Genomic DNA, 21,140 nt, shown 5'->3' on the forward strand with positions numbered 1-21,140 from the left:
TAATTTAGTTTTGCATGTCTCATGGCCCATTTTCTGTATGTAATATTGGCTGCATTTCAGATAGTTGTTTGTGTGCCATTTTCTTCCAGACCACAGCAAACATTACCTAGCTTGCCAAAGATTGTAATAAATCTATTAAAAGAAGACAGCCTTAACTTGGACACACACATCTATACCTTTAGCCATTAAAAGCCAGTAATTTCCAGGAGTTATCTCACCTTCTGAGTAGCCTCTGATTTACTAATGGTTTCTAATGTTGTAAAAATGTGTAGAATAAATGTACAATTTCAATATTTCTGTCAATGAAGATTTGTTTTAGCCTGCAACATATAGTCATCTTGATAGTAGGCTATTATAGCTAATATAGACATTTACGCCATGTGTTGCACTTGTGTTGTTTGTATTTTTAGTCCAATATGGCTCTTTCAACGACTTGGGTTGCTGACCCCTGGTATAGTTTCACAGCCCGTTTTCCATACATGAGATGAGAAAAATTATTTGTGGAAGGTTGGGAAAGATGGCTTTATTTTTAATTATTTACAAAAAACTACCCATGATAAGTTTTGTGTTTAAAAGGGAACTGCACTTTTTTTTTTTTAAATCATGCCTATGATTCCCAATCCCTACGTAAGATAAGACCACATATTTTCTTTTTTTATGCATTCTAACTCGTAAATTACAGCAATTAATGTGGCCAATAATGCAGCTAATGTGAGTCATCTATTCCGCCCATAAAGCCCTGTAAAAAAACCCTCCAAAAACTGCCAAACAAAAACCCTTCATTTTCAACTCATAACCTGAATCTTAACCAAATATTAGGACTATTGTTATTAGAAGTGCTAACGCAGACAAACTATAATTTAGCTGCGTTGTGATCACAGAGCGCTAACTCGCTTATGCAGTTTAAGTGTTGACATGTTGAGCTGCTGCATCGCCTGTGAGTCGGCTAAAGTTACTTCAAGATTATAAATCATGCCTCTCACCTGTAAAGTAAGACGTAGCCATAAACCGAAAAGTTGGTCAATTTTGACATTCAACTTAGACCCGGAGATGGCGAGAAAGACACAAAAAAAAACGCTTGTTAGCAGCCACCTTTTCATTTCTTTTTTCTGGTTTATGATTATTATTTTACCGAACGGGAAGATAAAAACATCCCATCAAATCGGCCTTACAATGAGAGCAGACATTTTACAGTAAGTGATTGTTTTATTATGTTCCTAGTCTGGATTTCTGGTTCAGCACTTGGCAATTCTGCTGCAGGAAGCTTTAGTGTTCCAGCTGTTAAGCAGTGTTAAGCTGGATCTGCTTAGCACACAGCTCCTAAAACTTGTCGCTCATCCTTCGTATATTCAGGCTAAAAACATAAAGTTCTGGATCATCACTTGTCCCAAAGTAGTATTTGTTGTTTCTCGTGAGGTCTGCCATGATTCGTAGTGTTGTTGTTGAAGGAAAAAGCGAACGTTGTGATGCACCTGTGAAATGAATTTGCTTACAATGACCAAAATATGTAAATATTACATGTTATTATGATTGGTGGTGTAAAGCATTAACTAATTGTTGTTATTATTGACTTTTTATTTAGGCCTATGTATTTATTTTGCGAAAATATTTTTTTTTAAATTAAAAATAAGAAACAATAGGATATATATACATATATTTAAATTTTTATTTTTTATTTTTAAATTATATTTATTTATTAATGTAAATTTAGATTAGGGCTGTCAAGGTTTATGCAATAATAATCGGCCCACAGTGTATGGGGGAAAACGCACCGGCGCCGCGGCCACAGTACACAGTACACCACTTTCCCAAACAAACAACTACAACCAAAAAATTGCATATTGGGTGTCAAAAGCCCAAATTCTGCAACCGATCAATATCGTTTAGTCCAAAGGGCCTCCCTTAACATTTGCATGCCCTGGATTTCCTGAAAACTGAGGAGGTAGCCCGCCAACATGCACACCCAGGCAATTATTTTAATTGTCATTTATAATAGGTACATTTTTTAAGTATGTCTTCGTCAGAAGTGGTAAGCAAATGTAAGAGAGTATGTGTGCTGGTATGAGTAATAGAGTGTCTTTAACACAGTGTTTGTGTTCATTTTGTGTTGAGCTAATCAAAAAAGCATACAGTTTAATAGCTTTTAATAGTTTAATAAACATTTGCATAAAGCAAACAAATTCTTCAGTTCCATGTTGAGGGTATTACAAACTTGAAAATGATCCGTCTGAGATACTTAAAATATATTACCTATACAGGTAAAAGCCAGTAAATTTGAATATTTTGAAAAACTTGATTTATTTCAGTAATTGCATTCAAAAGGTGCTACTTGTACATTATATTTATTCATTGCACACAGACTGATGCATTCAAATGTTTATTTCATTTAATTTTGATGATTTGAAGTGGCAACAAATGAAAATCCAAAATTCCGTGTGTCACAAAATTAGAATATTACTTAAGGCTAATACAAAAAAGGGATTTTTAGAAATGTTGGCCAACTGAAAAGTATGAAAATGAAAAATATGAGCATGTACAATACTCAATACTTGGTTGGAGCTCCTTTTGCCTCAATTACTGCGTTAATGCGGCGTGGCATGGAGTCGATGAGTTTCTGGCACTGCTCAGGTGTTATGAGAGCCCAGGTTGCTCTGATAGTGGCCTTCAACTCTTCTGCGTTTTTGGGTCTGGCATTCTGCATCTTCCTTTTCACAATACCCCACAGATTTTCTATGGGGCTAAGGTCAGGGGAGTTGGCGGGCCAATTTAGAACAGAAATACCATGGTCCGTAAACCAGGCACGGGTAGATTTTGTGCTGTGTGCAGGCGCCAAGTCCTGTTGGAACTTGAAATCTCCATCTCCATAGAGCAGGTCAGCAGCAGGAAGCATGAAGTGCTCTAAAACTTGCTGGTAGACGGCTGCGTTGACCCTGGATCTCAGGAAACAGAGTGGACCGACACCAGCAGATGACATGGCACCCCAAACCATCACTGATGGTGGAAACTTTACACTAGACTTCAGGCAACGTGGATCCTGTGCCTCTCCTGTCTTCCTCCAGACTCTGGGACCTCGATTTCCAAAGGAAATGCAAAATTTGCATGGTTGGGTGATGGTTTGGGGTGCCATGTCATCTGCTGGTGTCGGTCCACTCTGTTTCCTGAGATCCAGGGTCAACGCAGCCGTCTACCAGCAAGTTTTAGAGCACTTCATGCTTCCTGCTGCTGACCTGCTCTATGGAGATGGAGATTTCAAGTTCCAACAGGACTTGGCGCCTGCACACAGCGCAAAATCTACCCGTGCCTGGTTTACGGACCATGGTATTTCTGTTCTAAATTGGCCCGCCAACTCCCCTGACCTTAGCCCCATAGAAAATCTGTGGGGTATTGTGAAAAGGAAGATGCAGAATGCCAGACCCAAAAACGCAGAAGAGTTGAAGGCCACTATCAGAGCAACCTGGGCTCTCATAACACCTGAGCAGTGCCAGAAACTCATCGACTCCATGCCACGCCGCATTAACGCAGTAATTGAGGCAAAAGGAGCTCCAACCAAGTATTGAGTATTGTACATGCTCATATTTTTCATTTTCATACTTTTCAGTTGGCCAACATTTCTAAAAATCCCTTTTTTGTATTAGCCTTAAGTAATATTCTAATTTTGTGACACACGGAATTTTGGATTTTCATTTGTTGCCACTTCAAATCCATCCATCCATCCATCTATCTTCTTCCGCTTATCCGAGGTCGGGTCGCGGGGGCAGCAGCCTAAGCAGGGAAGCCCAGACTTCCCTCTCCCCAGCCACTTCGTCCAGCTCCTCCCGGGGGATCCCGAGGCGTTCCCAGGCCAGCCGGGAGACATAGTCTTCCCAACGTGTCCTGGGTCTTCCTCGTGGCCTCCTACCGGTCGGACATGCCCTAAACACCTCCTTAGGGAGGCGCTCGGGTGGCATCCTGACCAGATGCCCGAACCACCTCATCTGGCTCCTCTCGATGCGGAGGAGCAGCGGCTTTACTTTGAGCTCCCCCCGGATGACAGAGCTTCTCACCCTATCTCTAAGGGAGAGCCCCGCCACCCGGCGGAGGAAACTCATTTCGGCCGCTTGTACCCGTGATCTTGTCCTTTCGGTCATAACCCAAAGCTCATGACCATAGGTGAGGATGGGAACGTAGATCGACCGGTAAATTGAGAGCTTTGCCTTCCGGCTCAGCTCCTTCTTCACCACAACGGATCGATACAGCGTCCGCATTACTGAAGACGCCGCACCGATCCGCCTGTCGATCTCACGATCCACTCTTCCCTCACTCGTGAACAAGACTCCGAGGTACTTGAACTCCTCCACTTGGGGCAAGATCTCCTCCCCAACCCGGAGATGGCACTCCACCCTTTTCCGGGCGAGAACCATGGACTCGGACTTGGAGGTGCTGATTCTCATCCCAGTCGCTTCACACTCAGCTGCGAACCGATCCAGTGAGAGCTGAAGATCCTGGCCAGATGAAGCCATCAGGACCAAATCATCTGCAAAAAGCAGAGACCTAATCCTGCAGCCACCAAACCGGATCCCCTCAACGCCTTGACTGCGCCTAGAAATTCTGTCCATAAAAGTTATGAACAGAATCGGTGACAAAGGGCAGCCTTGGCGGAGTCCAACCCTCACCGGAAACGTGTCCGACTTACTGCCGGCAATGCGAACCAAGCTCTGACACTGATCATACAGGGAGCGGACCGCCACAATCAGACAGTCCGAAACCCCATACTCTCTGAGCACTCCCCACAGGACTTCCCGAGGGACACGGTCGAATGCCTTCTCCAAGTCCACAAAGCACATGTAGACTGGTTGGGCAAACTCCCATGCACCCTCAAGGACCCTGCCGAGAGTATAGAGCTGGTCCACAGTTCCACGACCAGGACGAAAACCACACTGTTCCTCCTGAATCCGAGGTTCGACTATCCGGCGTAGCCTCTTCTCCAGTACACCTGAATAGACCTTACCGGGAATGCTGATGAGTGTGATCCCACGATAGTTAGAACACACCCTCCGGTTCCCCTTTTTAAAGAGAGGAACCACCACCCCGGTCTGCCAATCCAGAGGCACTGCCCCCGATGTCCACGCGATGCTGCAGAGTCTTGTCAACCAAGACAGCCCTACAGCATCCAGAGCCTTAAGGAACTCCGGGCGGATCTCATCCACCCCCGGGGCCTTGCCACCGAGGAGCTTTTTAACTACCTCAGCAACCTCAGCCCCAGAAATAGGAGAGCCCACCACAGATTCCTCAGGCACTGCTTCCTCATAGGAAGACGTGTTGGTGGGATTGAGGAGGTCTTCGAAGTATTCCCTCCACCGATCCACAACTTCCGCAGTCGAGGTCAGCAGAACACCATCCGCACCATACACGGTGTTGGTAGTGCACTGCTTCCCCTTCCTGAGGCGGTGGATGGTGGTCCAGAATCGCTTCGAAGCCGTCCGGAAGTCGTTTTCCATGGCTTCCCCGAACTCCTCCCATGTCCGAGTTTTTGCCTCCGCGACCGCTGAAGCCGCACACCGTTTGGCCTGTCGGTACCTGTCCGTTTTCTTTTACTGTGAAACAGAAATTGGTGGAAACAACCTTTTTACCTGTTATTGACTATGGAGATGTGTTGTACATGAATGCTACTGCTGCTTGTCTCCACAAGCTGGATAGTGTGTACCACGGGGCACTGAGATTCATCACCAACTGCGCTCCCCTTACTCACCATTGTGTGTTATACTCAATGGTTAACTGGACATCTTTATGTGCTCGACGCCTCAATCATTGGTATGTTCTCATCTACAAAACCATTCTGGGTATCACTCCATCTTATCTGTCTTGTCTTTTAACAAAGAAACAAGGAAGTCACAATCTTCGTTCAATGAATGTTCTGCAATTTGTCGTCTCCAAAGTAAGAACTGAACTGGGCAAGAAAGCAATTAGGTTTTCAGCACCGAAGGCTTGGAATAACCTACAATCGAATATTAAACTTCAAACCCTAGTTACGTTGAATGAGTTTAAAGCTTCTGTGAAAGGACTGCAGTCTACCTTGTCTGTATGCACATGTGTCATGTGAGCAAGTTTTAATGTTGTAAATGTGATGTTTTATGTATTTGTTTACTGTTTTTAATGTAACCTTGCTGCTGCCCTCTTGGCCAGGTCTCCCTTGGAAAAGAGATCTTTGATCTCAATGGGATTTTACCTGGTTAAATAAAGGCTAATAAATAAACAAGTGGTGAGAGCAGGGAACTGCACCTCATCAACCATCATCGTCAACACCGGAGCCCCCCAGGGCTGCGTTCTGAGCCCCCTCCTCTATTCACTTTACACACATGACTGTGTGGCTAAAAACACCACCAACTCCATTGTGAAATTTGCTGACGACAAAGCTGTGGTGGGCCTGATCTCCGGTAACGATGAGACGGCCTACCTGAGTAAAGTGAAGAACCTGGCACTATGGTGTCAGGAGAACCACCTCGCCCTGAACGTCAGCAAGACCAAGGAGATCATAATGGATTTTAGGAGACGGGGGGCAAGGAACTACAGTCCACTCAGCATAGACGGGACGCCGGTCGAGAGAGTGACCAACTTCAAATACCTCGGAGTGACAATATCAGAAGACCTGTCCTGGACCACACACATAGACAACGTGGTGAAAAAGGCACGACAGCGTCTCTACTTCCTCAGGAGACTCAGGAAGTTCAAACTAAACCACAAGATTCTCAGAAACTTCTACTCATGCACAACAGAGAGTGTCATGACTGGAAACATCACCTCCTGGTTTGGGAATAGCACTGCACACGACCGCAACAGACTGCTGAGAGTGGCCAGATCAGCCGAGCGCACCGTCGGAGGTGTGCTCCCAACCATCTGCAACATCTACACCAGGCGGTGTAGATCCAAGGCCAAGAGGATAGTGAGGGACTCTAGCCACCCAAGCAACTGCCTCTTCTCACTGCTGCAGTCAGGCAAGCGCTACCGGAATCTCATGGCCAACACGAAGAGACTCAGGAGGAGCTTCTATCCCCAAGCCATCAGACTGTTCAACTGCACCGCTGATTAACACTTATCACAATTGCACAAGAATCACTTTACTTACCACTGTAATTACTGGACTCCAATACTCTTCATTCAATGACTGTAAATAATGTAAAAACAAGAGTATAAAGAAGTCATACTGTTTGTTCATACTACTGTCACTACTCAACTGCCAATAGAACTGTAGACACCTTAATATTTATTACTTCCTATACTGTATATACTGTTATACTATTTCATATTGCACTGGTACTGTATGTGACTACTGTACTTTTACTTGTACTGATACTTCTACCATAACTACTGGGACTTATTGTGCTACTTATTGTCTTGTAATTAATGTACATCAGAGCTATTCAAATTGTTGTATTTTTTCTATTTAGTGTATTAGATTCAGCAACTAGTGTTTGGATCCCACTGTACGCAATATCTGAAGAGCATGGAAAAAAGCATTTCACTGTGGTGTATTCTGCATATGACGAATAAAACCCTTGAACCTTGAACCTTGAAGTTAATGTTTTTAAACGTATGTTTTATCCATCCATCCATCCATTTTCTACCGCTTATTCCCTTTGGGGTCGCGGGGAGCGCTGGAGCCTATCTCAGCTACAATCGGGCGGAAGGCAGGGTACATCCTGGACAAGTCGCCACCTCATCGCAGGGCTCTTAATGATGTTATAATACGCCAAACACTCTAACTCATAGTAATTTTAAAAAGTGTTGAAGGTAATCAATCAAAGTTTACTAATATAGCCCTTAATCACAAATGTCTCAAAGGGCTGCACAAGCCACAAGGACATCCATTGTAATAGTTATATGGTGCTGTGATACCCATGATTTCAGCCTTTCAAAGCTCCACCATTTTTTGACTTTGGTATTTGTCAAATCCTTGTTACGGCCCTGTCTATATACTCTAGCTTTTAAAGATAATCCCTGGAGAGATACCAGTCTGGATGACTTGCTAGCAAGTCATGACCATGTGGACAACGACTCAACCCTCTGTTTGACCCCAATGGACTGGACTCTCACATTATCATGAATGATGTCATTGTTTTTTGTGCATTTCTTCGAGGTACCTGCGATTAAGGGCTATATAAATGAACTTTGATTGATTGACAGCCCTAATTTAGACTAATATGAACGCCTTGCAAAAGTATTCACCCACTTTGTATATTCCATCCTTTTATTGATTTTGTAAATACAATCAATCTCAATTGAATTTGCCTTTTTGGCAAGAATTTGCAAAAACTAAAATTCTCATTTCATGTGAAAGTGTGTTTTTTTTTTGTATTGGTGTCAATTGATAACAATCTTATAAGGCAAAGTAAATTACAACAAAAGTATTCACCCCCTCACTACTTTTGCAAGGCCCAATGGATGGATGGATGAATGGATGGATACTTTTCTATTGTATCCAAATGGAATGGAACCTGAAAAAAAACACAATGTCATAAGTTTAGTAGGTGAGCACAGAAAAGTCAACAAATTCCCAGCGTGTATTTCTCTTACGGTCATCTCAAACATGGCAGTAAGTCATTGTGTTGAGTCATCATGTCAACTCTCTGTTCGACACTTCCTGTTTCACAAGTCACGTTTCGTGGCTAAATACTAAACTAGTTCAAGCAGAGGAGGGTGCTTAGCGGTGGAGCGCTCAGTGTATCGCAGTCGACGAGAAGTAAATGAGATGAGTGACACTGACTAACAAAACACACACAAAAGGTTTTTCTCTGTGTAGTTTTCCCCACAGAAAGATCACCAAAGGTGAAGTCACACAGGACCTTCCCCAACCACCACCGTTCTGTCTGCAACCACTTGTGACAACATCAGTACACTTGCACAATCTAGTAGTAACATCTATCAATCAATCAATGTTTATTTATATAGCCCTAAATCACAAGTGTCTCAAAGGGCTGCACAAGCCACAACGACATCCTCGGTACAGAACCCACATAAGGGCAAGGAAAAACTCACCCCAGTGGGACGTCGATGTGAATGACTATGAGAAACCTTGGAGAGGACCGCATATGTGGGTAACCCCCCCCCTCTAGGGAGACCGAATGCAATGGATGTCGAGTGGTAGTGGACAAAATGGAACAAATTTTTGCGATATTACGGAGATGAAAGAAGGCCGTTTTAGTGACACTCTTAATGTGTGACTCAAAGGAGAGAGTTGGGTCGAAGATAATACCCAGATTCTTTACTGAGTCGCTTTGTGTAATTGTTTGGTTGTCAAATGTTAAGGTGGTATTATCAAATAAATGTCGGTGTTTAGCAGGACCGATAATCAGCATTTCCGTTTTCTTAGTGTTGAGTTGCAAGAAGTTAGCGGACATCAATTGTTTAATTTCATTAAGACACGCCTCCAGCTGACTACAATCCGGCGTGTTGGTCAGCTTTAGGGGCATGTAGAGTTGGCTGTCATCAGCATAACAATGAAAGCTAACACCGTATTTGCGTATGATGTCGCCTAGCGGCAGCATGTAAGTACTAAAGAGTGCAGGGCCAAGAACCGAACCCTGGGGGACTCCGCACGTTGCCTTAACATAGTCCGAGGTCACATTATTATGGGAGACGCATTGCATCCTGTCAGTAAGATAAGAGTTAAACCACAACAAGGCTAAGTCTGACATACCAATACGTGTTTTGATACGCTCTAATAAAATATTATGATCGACGGTATCGAAAGCAGCGCTAAGATCAAGAAGCAGCAACATAGATGGCGCATCAGAATCCATCGTTAGCAGTAGATCATTAGTCATTTTTGCGAGGGCTGTCTCCGTAGAGTGATTTGCCCTGAAACCGGACTGAAAAGGTTCACAGAGATTGTTAGACACTAAGTGTTCATTTAGCTGCTGTGCGACAATTTTTTCGAGGATTTTTGAGATAAACGGAAGGTGGGACACCGGCCGGTAGTTTACCATGAGGTCAGGATCAAGGTTAGGTCTTTTGAGCAGAGGATGAATAACCGCTTTTTTGAATGCTAGTGGAACAGTGCCAGAGGAAAGTGATAAGTTTATAATATTTAGCACTGATGGACCTAATAATACAAAAAGCTCCTTGATAAGTTTCCCAGGAAATGGGTCAAGTAAACATGTTGTTTGTTTTGTCCCCTTAACACATCTTAACAATTCCTCTAGTGTTATTTCATCAAAGAGAGAGAAACTATTTTGGAGGGTGGTATCCGTCGTAGATACAGTTGTATCTGTGTTAATAGAACCCAGTTGTAGCTGCGATGCATTGTCTTTAATCTCCTTTCTAATGAGTTCAATTTTCTTATTAAAGAAATTCATAAAATCATCTGCTGAGTGGGTGGCGCTACTGGGAGGAGTCCCTTGTTGGGTTAGCGATGCTACTGTACTAAACAAAAATTTAGGATAATTTTTGTTGAGGTGGATGAGATTTGAGTAATATTTAGCTTTAGCTAATATACCATCTGTATCAAAACTGCCTTTACCAAGATAATAACTTTGTAGGGGCATAAGAAAACGATTACTGTTAAAAGACCACATACAGGAATTTGTGTATCTACTGTCTAGGTCAGTCTGCCATCAGCGTAAACATACACCTAAACTTGTATTCTAGTGCTACTACAAACCCCGTTTCCATATGAGTTGGGAAATTGTGTTAGATGTAAATATAAACGGAATACAATGATTTGCAAATCCTTTTCAACCCATATTCAATTGAATTCACTACAAAGACAAGATATTTGATGTTCAAACTCATAAACTTTTTTTTTTTTTGCAAATAATAATTAACCTAGAATTTCATGGCTGCAACACGTGCCAAAGTAGTTGGGAAAGGGCATGCTCACCACTGTGTTACATCACCTTTTCTTTTAACAACACTCAATAAACGATTGGGAACTGAGGAAACTAACTGTTGAAGCTTTGAAAGTGGAATTCTTTCCCATTCTTGTTTTATGTAGAGCTTCAGTCGTTCAACAGTCCGGGGTCTCCGCTGTTGTATTTTACGCTTCATAATGCGCCACACATTTTCCATGGGAGACAGGTCTGGAGTGCAGGCGAACAGGAAAGTACCCTCACTCTTTTTTTAGGAAGCCACGCTGTTGTAACACGTGCTAAATGTGGCTTGGCATTGTCTTGCTGAAATAAGCAGGGGCGTCCATGAAAAAGACGGCGCTTAGATGGCAGCATATGTTGTTCCAAAACCTGTATGTACCTTTCAGCATTAATGGTGCCTTCACAGATGTGTAAGTTACCCATGTCTTGGACACTAATGCACCCCCGTACATTCACAGATGCTGGCTTTTGAACTTTGCGTCGATAACAGTCTGGATGGTTCGCTACCCCTTTGGTCCGGATGACACGATGTCAAATATTTCCAAAAACAATTTGAAATGTGAACTCTTTCAAACCTCATAACACTTTTCCACTTTGCATCAGTCCATCTTAGATGATCTCGGGCCCAGAGAAGCCGGCGGCGTTTCAGGATGTTGTTGATAAATGGCTTTCGCTTTGCATAGTAGAGCTTTAACTTGCACTTACAGATGTAGCGATGAACTGTATTTAGTGACAGTGGTTTTCTGAAGTGTTCCTGAGCCCATGTGGTGATATCCTTTAGAGATTGATGTCGGTTTTTGATACATTGTCGTCTGAGGGATCGAAGGTCACGGTCATTCAACGTTGGTTTCCGGCCATGCCGCTTACGTGGAGTGATTCTCTGAACCTTTTGATGATATTATGGACCGTAGATGTTGAAATCCCTAAATTTCTTGCAATTGCACTTTGAGAAACGTTGTTCTTAAACTGTTTGACTATTTGCTCACGCAGTTGTGGACAAAGGGGTGTACCTCGCCCCATCCTTTCTTGTGAAAGACTGAGCATTTTTTGGGAAGCTGTTTTTATACCCAATCATGGCACCCACCCGTTCCCAATTAGCCTGCACACCTGTGGGATGTTCCCAATAAGTGTTTGATGAGCATTCCTCAACTTTATCAGTATTTATTGCCACATTTCCCAACTTCTTTGTCACGTGTTGCTGGCATCAAATTCTAAAGTTAATGATTATTTGCAAAACAAAAAAAAATGTTTATCAGTTTGAACATCAAATATGTTGTCTTTGTAGCATATTCAACTGAATATGGGTTGAAAATGATTTGCAAATCATTGTATTCCGTTTATATTTTCATCTAACACAATTTCCCAACTCATATGGAAACGGGGTTTGTATATACTAGCTAGTAGGGTTGTTCGGTATACCGGTACTAATAAAGTAGCGCGATACTAATTGATTGAAATCGGTACTATACTGCCTTTGAAATGTACCGGCGCCGTTCTTTCATCCGAGTGCAGCTGTGCGGTGGTGACTACAGAGCCGAGACGCATGATGTTGAGTGTGTCAAAATGCCCACACAAAACCAACGATAAAGGTGACGCTTTAAAAAAGAAAATGCTACGCTTCAAGTGTTGCTTCAAAACACGTTTCGCCAAATGTGGGGATTAGTATTAACACCTTTGCTTCAAACTTAGGTAAACATTTAAATAACACTCATTCAGATCTGCACAAGGAGTTATAAAGAGTGACAGGTAATGATGTTGTTGTTGTACCTGTCCTGCTGTTTGGCTCCGGTGCAGACCGCAGTAGAAGAGCGCGGACCACTGTGGACCACTCCTCTATATGACTCCCAGGCTTAGACTGAATATGTTTTTCTTTTTACTTAACCCCTCCTCCCCCCCATCCCCAGCGTTTACCTGTTTCTCACCTTTTTTGTAAGGGGCGCCGGAAGTTGGCAGACCCGTCAGCGATCCTGTTCTGTCTCCCTGTAATGTTTGTCTGATCTTGAATGGTATTGTGCTGAACATCTTAATTTCCCCTCGGGTATTAATAAAGTACTTCTGATTCTGATTCTGACCTTAAATTAAGCCCTGCGGGAACCCGCATGACCGAGGAGCAGCAGATTATCCTACACCAGCAACATTTACACAGAAAGTTTGCTGGATAGGACTTAAACCAATTTAAAGCAGTGCCTCAGATGCTCACTTGATACTGTGGGCAGCCGACTAAAAGATATATTGATCTCCCAGTTGTTTTTATCCGAACAGCAACATGTTGCTTCATCCTGGTCTTTTTCCACCCCAGCCTCTATTTGCTGACCTAAGTCAATAGTGTGGCGCTTTCTCTTGGGTCTACATCTATCCTGTTCTGGTTTTTGTGCCAAAATTACTGAGCAGAGGCCAGCTTAAAGGCATTATCGACGCAGTGTGACACAACTTTTAGAGGAGTTGGGTAGTTTCTCAAACATTAATCAGAAGAAGTATCTTCTTGGAAGACAGAGTCGTTGTAGAGAGGAAGGTAGTGTGCGATTTGAAAAACAAAATGTCTGGTTTTCATAATGAGTCAGTGCTGCTGTGACATTTAAACAGTACAACTCACACACACACAAACACACACACTCTTTGAACTCTGTCTTCATTCGTTGAATAGCGTACAGCCTGGCTGTCAATCACTCGGTGTCTTGCAAGAAAACGCATGATTCAGCGCCGTCAAAGCACTTGCGCAATTGCGTGTCGACCTTGCACGGGCAACCGCTACACCGACTCCCACAACGTGGAGATGAGCTGCAACGTTTGTAGGATGTTTGATAAACGTGAGTGAGTGCATTTTTGTCCCTTTTGATGGTTTGTCTGTGATGCACAGTTTGAGGTTCATGGTCACTGTTGGAATAATTGTTTGTAAGTTATCACAAAAGAAACGTTGTATTATGAATGCTGTCTTTCGAGGCCTAACAAGAGGAAGAAGGCTCGTGAAACGCCACTGTGATTTCAACACGGACAGATGGCAGGATCTGCTCAACTTCCAGAGGAACTCTCTTTGAAGTGTTAAACGAACTCTCTCTGAAGTATTTCACAAACTCTCTTCCAACTATTTGGTAACCGAGGTCAACGCTATTTACGACCCGCTGCCCTCTTGAAGTCCCTGTGGTCAGGAGACGGGAGGGGTTATCCATTGTCCTCCAACACCTGCCCCAGCTGGATCCAGGAAGAGCCCAAGCCCGAGAAATCCTCTTCTTGGACTTCAATGAGACCGAAAACAATGACTGTTTTACATACTTCCCATTCCTGCTGTGACATGTGTTGGTGCGTGAACATTGAACATCTGAATAAATGAGGAGACGAAAACCTTCTTCGTCAGAGCGTGGTGCAGGACTGTACAGAGAGTGCAGTGGCCATGTCTCTCCTCAATATTGAGTCCAAATTGAATTCTGTCTCTGTTTGATTCCTTGCCTTTTGTCTTGTTTAATAGAAGTCCTCAGTGTTTGAACGTGACAGTCACATTCTCACATTTTTACTACTCTACCTCTTCTCAAGGGATAAACCTACCGGTACCAAAATTATTTCGATACTTTTCGGTGCTTTTGTGTATTTTTCTAAATAAAGGGGACCACAAAAAATTGCATTATTGGCTTAATTTGGACAAAAAATCTTAGGGTACATCAAACATATGTTTCTTATTGCAAGTTTGTCCTTAAATAAAATAGTGAACGTACAAGACAACTTGTCTTTTAGTAGTAAGTAAGCAAACAAAAGCTCCTAATTTAGTCTGCTGACATATGCAGTAACATATTGTGTCATTTTCCGTTCTGTTATTTTGTCAAAATTATTAAGAACAAGTGGTAGAAAATTAAGTATTAATCTACTTGTTCATTTACTGTTAAAATCTGCTTACTTTCTCTTTTAACATGTTCTATCCACACTTCTGTTAAAATGTAATAATCATTTATTCTTCTGTTGTTTGGATGCTTTACTTTAGTTTTGGATGATTCCACAAATTTAGTTTATCAATCCGATACCAAGTCGTTGCAGGATCATACATTGGTCATATTCAAAGTCCTCATGTGTCCAGGGACATATTTCCTGAGTTTATAAACATAATATGAATTTTTTTTTTAAACAAAAGTAAGTAATTATAGTAGTATCGACCAGATACGCTATTGTACTTGGTATCATTACAGTGGATGTTAGGTGTAGATCCACCAATGGCGTTTGTTTACATTGTGACGCCGGTGAGCTACGGTGTGTAGTGAACCATGTTTAGCTATTCCTCGTCCTGCAGGGATGATACTTGTAAGAAACGTACTTTATTTGTCGCCATGGAGGCAAGGATTAGTGATTTAGAAGTAGCTAAATCATTGCAGACGGCGGATGGACGTTAGCCGCTAGCTACCTAGCCATGTCTTAAATCACCTCTTCCTGAGGGTGTTTCAGTGTTATAACTTCACCTTTATGCGTCCGTTCTCCCTTTTCTGTCTACACACTGTGTCTGCTTGTATTGTTTGCCGAACATGCTCCTCTGCTCGCAAACCAGCAATGACACTACATGACGACAGGGGCGCGGTGCATGACCGGTACTTTTCAGAGGCGGTATCGTACCGAATATGATTAGTATCGCGGTACTATACCAATACCGCAGTGACGTGCGGTGAGGTTGATGGCTGGTGAGGCACTGACTTCATCACAGTCAGATTTACAAACATATGAACCCTAAAGAGTATCTTATTCACCCTTTGATTGGCAGCAGTTAACGGGTTATGTTTCAAAGCTCATACCAGCATTCTTCCCTGCTTGGCACTCAGCATCAAGGGTTGGAATTGGGGGTTAAATCACCAAAAATGATTCCCAGGCGCGGCGCCGCTGCTGCCCACTGCTCCCCTCACCTCCTAGGGGGTGAACCAGGGGATGGGTCAAATGCAGAGGACAAATTTCATTACACCTAGTGTGTGTGTGACAATCATTGGTACTTTGACTTAACTTTAACTTTACACATACAAACTGTAGCACACAAAAAAGCACATTTAATTAAAAAAACGTTATTATGGTCTTACCTTTACTTAGAAATTAAGTCCATGCGCCGCAACTAAAGCCCTCACTTAAACTTTCCACGTGCAAGATTGAATCTATTTAAAAACGTGTAACCGAGGGTTTATAAATGTCGCCTATACTGTATGAAACTACAAAATAACAAACACGGAGGCTCCAGTTTACACGAGGACCACTTTATTTACCTTCTTTCAAAAACCTCCGCAACGTGACATCACTTCCGCTCTTAGCGCCTTCAAAATAAGAGCTCAAGGCATATACTGTATAACAGCGCATAACAGGAACTTAACATCACAAAGAGGAAAGCCCATGAAAATAGGTTACAAAAGTTATTTAATAAGAAGCCAAAAAGTACAAAAACAATAATGTTTGTGTTGGAGGAGTTGTGAATGACTGCAGGGTCACAACATTTCCTGCAGTCTGCAGGTGTATCTAATGTTGTGACCCTGCAGTCATTCACAACTCCTCCAACACCAACATTATTGTTTTTGCACTTTTTGGTTTCTTATGAAATAATTTTTTTAAATAGATTCAATCTTGCACGTGGAAAGTTTAAGTGTGGGCTTTAGTTGATATAACAATTCTACGGCGGTTGTGCAGGAGGCGAGCCTCAGCCAGTGCGTCTTTTGCAGCCGTTTTATGATCGCTCAGCACAAGAAATACGTTACACACATACAGTTGTTGACAAAATACACTGTACATTATATACCTCAGCTAACTAAACTATGGAAATGTATAATATAGTTCATATAGCAATACAGTCTCACTGCACAGCAGGCCAGCAGTTAGCCGAGTCCGCAATCCATGTTGAGGCACAACGCAGTGACGTGCCTCAACTGGCTGCTGTTCACCGCACCGTCTCTTCTCAGTATTTGATGGCAAATGTGAAAATTCAGCGATTTTGAATAAAAATAATCTAAAACTGGTGAAGTTAAATGGAAAATAACTTTATAGTATAGTCACTGGATACATATAACAATTTAATATATATTTTTTTCTTTTTACTTTTTTTTTCTTTCCATGATGGCAGGTGAGGCTCTCACCTGCCTCTAGTGACTGCACGTCACTGCAATACCGGCAGGCCCGGCCCTAACCAATCTGGCGCCCTAGGCAAGATTTTAGGTGGCGCCCCCCCACATCGGCAGTGAAGTGTATATACTCACAAGAAACCGAATAGCTTTGTCTTTGACCTTTTTTTTTTACTTACAACCAGAGGTGGGTAGTAACGCGCTACATTTACTCCGTTACATCTACTTGAGTAACTTTTGGGATAAATTGTACTTCTAAGAGTAGTTTTAATGCAACATACTTTTACTTTTACTTTTACTTAAGTATATTTATAGAGAAGGAACGCTACTTTTACTCCGCTACTTTTACTCCGCTACTTTTATCTACATTCAGCTCGCTACTCGCTACTAATTTTTATCGATCTGTTAATGCACGCTTTGTTTGTTTTGGTCTGTCAGACAGACCTTCAAAGTGCCTGCCTTACTGGTGACGTTTCACTTCGTTCCACCAATCAGATGCAGTCACTGGTGACGTTGGACCAATCAAACAGAGCCAGGTGGTCACATGACCTGACTTAAACAAGTTGAAAAACTTATGGGGTGTTACCATTTAGTGGTCAATTGTACGGAATATGTACTGTACTGTGCAATCTACTAATAAAAGTTCCAATCAATCAATCAAAAGTGTGAAGGAAAAAATATACTTTTTTTATTTCAACCGTACATCCCGTCAAAAGCCTCAAGACTGACCGCACATGAGGACGTTCCTGTCTTCACAATAAAAGTGCCGCTCCATCGCGCCTGCGCTTTCAAAACAAGAGTCTCCGAAAGCCAGCGCAAACAAGCTAGCAAGCTACGGAGTTTGACGCCAATATATTTCTTGTAAAGTGTATAAAAACGAATATGGAAGCTGGACAAATAAGGTGCCAAAAACCAACCACTTTCATGTGGTATTAGACAGAAAGGAGGAACTTTTCTTCTCCTCCATTTGAAAACGTGGACGTTATCATCACTACTGTCTGATTACAATCAACGCAAGTCATCAGAATCAGGTAATACACCAACTTATATTCTAGTCTGCATGAAAGAAAGGAATCTATATGTTAAACATGCATGTATATTCATTAAAACATCTTTAACATGTAAACAAAAACAGCAAAATAAATACATATAAATTATATACTGTATATATCAATGTATATGTATGTATATATATATATATATATATATATATATATATATATATATATATATATACATATATATATATATATATATATATATATATATATATATATATATATATATGTGTGTGTGTGTGTGTATGTTACTCATCAGTTACTCAGTACTTGAGTAGTTTTTTCACAACATACTTTTTACTTTTACTCAAGTAAATATTTGGGTGACTACTCATTACTTTTACTTGAGTAATAAATCTCTAATGTAACAGTACTCTTACTTGAGTACAATTTCTGGCTACTCTACCCACCTCTGCTTACAACTATACCTAATATATAAAGGGGTGGAAAAGTGACTATTACCTGCAGGGCAAACATTAGCTAACCAGAAGGCAATAACAATGTAAACAAAAACAGCTGCTTAAAAGATCTAATACAAATGTCCCTGAGGAATGTAAGGTGGGAGTACTGTAATTACCTAACGTTACATTATTATTTTCCATAACAATTTAGCCCCCTCCACAATATTAACCCGACGTTAAAACAGAACTAGCTATTTATTGATTAGCAATTGCCGAATCATGTAACATTAGCTTAATGCTAAAAAGTCAGGTTACTATCACATTCTGTAACAGACAAATAATGTCATGTAGGCTAACGTTACCTACCTGCTACCTCTGTCTTTTCTCGTTTCTCCTCCTCTTCTTTTCTCTTTTTTCTTCCCTGGGCACCTGACAGTTTTGGCCGTTTTGACATCTTGTGTTGATTTTTTGATGTGGTGACGTCCAAAAAGAGTCATGATACGGGAAGGGGGGGGCGCACCGTGCGGGGGGAAGGGGGGGGCGTAATGTTGTAACAAATAATATTTCTATTAAATAGGCTTTAATTTGCATTTTAATTAACGTGGGATTATTTTTTGTATTTAGAAATAATAGTACCAACTTTCTTTTTTTTTTTTTTCTCCAACATTTGTGGCATTGGCGTGGCGCCCCCTGATGGACGGCGCCCTTAGCATTTGCCTATACGGCCTATGCCACGGGCCGGCCCTGAATACCGGTATACCGTACAACCCTAACAGAAAGTAAACTCCAAGTAGCCAGTGTACAGCTTTATAGGAGTATCAAGATGCAACTTAAGAGTGTTCCAACCAACGTTCCCTCTAAGGTGTGCATTGCTCACGCGTCCTCTGCGCACAGCAAATCTATGCCGCGCAAAAAAATCAAATCCCACTCTAAACAAAATAAACAAATCGTTTGTTTTGTATGATTTTGCAATGCAACTGTGAGTAACAGGTGACGAAAGGCGGCCACAACAGATAAAACAATGTTTGTCAACACTTAAATTATTGTAACGTCTGTGGAGACACTTGGACAGGAATTCCATCGGTCTCTTTATTTAGCGAAATTGTTTGTCGGCCATAACCACACCAAAACAATGTATAAAATACTTTTATCTAGCAAAACTGGTCATTGTCTACTGTACAAACCAAGCCAAAAGCAACTCTTTGTCATCTTTTATATCAACAGCAGCCGCTTGCTCTCTCTCTCTCTCTCACCTGCACCAACACGTACACTATGGCAATTAGCCACTGGTGCGTTTATGGTCACACAAAAAGTTAGACAACTCCAACACTACACGTAAAGTGTCAATTTCAGGTCGTTTTTGTCAGGAATTGTAGGTGACGAACCCCAAGATGCAGAGAAGGCGCGGAAGGCATTGTACGAGAAAACATGATTTAATTAAACACTAAGGCAAAACAACAAACGAAAGGGTAACAACAAAAGGCGCGCACAAGGCGGAGAACAAACTTGGTTATGAACTAAAATAGCACAGAGGCTAACTTTGGACAAGAAACAAAAACACTTACTGTGACACGAAGGAACTAGGACATGAGCAGAGTGAAACAAAAGTAGACAGAGCTACAACGACAAGTGTTAAGACAGGTAGTAATGAAAATGACAATGACAATAATCCAGCACTGACTGGAGGAGAAGGCGGGGTTTAAATGGCAGCTGGCTGATTGACACCAGGTGTGGCCAGGTGCCAATCAGCCACAGCTGAGGGGACACAGCACTCAGGGAGACAAGTAGGAAATAAAGACAAAATAAAAGCGCTGGACAGAAAACTAAGACAAACGCAGAGAAAAAACTAAAACACAGTCAAACTGTCAGGGACAAGCCTGACAGTTTTACTATGACTCCTCAATCAGTGTGCTTATTCTACTGTCATTTGTTAAGAATGTTATTTTTTGGTTATTAATCATGAAATGATGTTACAGAACTACATAATTGCTAATAAAAATATTTATTTTACAGACAGAAAGTTAATAAACACTTCATCTCATGCAACATGTGAATGTTTTAAGGGGAACTAAATGTGATCTCTGAAAGGGGTACTAGAGATGCGCGGATAGGCAATTATTTCATCCGCAACCGCATCAGAAAGTCGTCAACCATCCGCAATCCACCCGATCTAACATTTGATCAGAACCGCATCCGCCCGCACCCGCCCGTTGTTATATATCTAATATAGACGATGCAAGGCATTAGTGAGGTTATAAAGCTTTTGCCTGTTAAAGAAAGGAGACTGATCCAATGCAGCACAGACATTCGCGTGCCACGCTGTCACGACCCAGACGCACACCAGTGCGCAATCATATGGGAGCCGCGCTGAGCGCACCTCCAAGCGCGTCTCGCTGCCGGCGACGGCCGGGTATATGGGCCCGACGCTCCAGCGCCATCAATTTTCAGGGCTAGTTGATTCGGCAGGTGGGTTGTTACACACTCCTTAGCGGGTTCCAACTTCCATGGCCACCGTCCTGCTGTCTATATCAACCAGGGTGAGCCCCACCCCTTTCGTGAGCGCACTGCGCGCGGAGTGACCCCTGTTACGCGCCCCCGGCAACAGGGGTGGCGGGCAGGTAAGCTGCGCGGGCGGAGCGCGCGGAGTGACCCCTGTTACGAGCCCCCGGCCACGGGGGTGGCGGGCAGGTAAGCTGCTTACCTGCTGCGCGTGACGCCGGCCGCGGCGAAGGCGGACGAGGCGGGGTGTCGGTGCGGTGGGCACGGTGGTGA

The sequence above is a fragment of the Nerophis lumbriciformis genome, linkage group LG04 (assembly GCF_033978685.3).
Source record: "Nerophis lumbriciformis linkage group LG04, RoL_Nlum_v2.1, whole genome shotgun sequence".
Classification (NCBI taxonomy): domain Eukaryota; kingdom Metazoa; phylum Chordata; class Actinopteri; order Syngnathiformes; family Syngnathidae; genus Nerophis; species Nerophis lumbriciformis.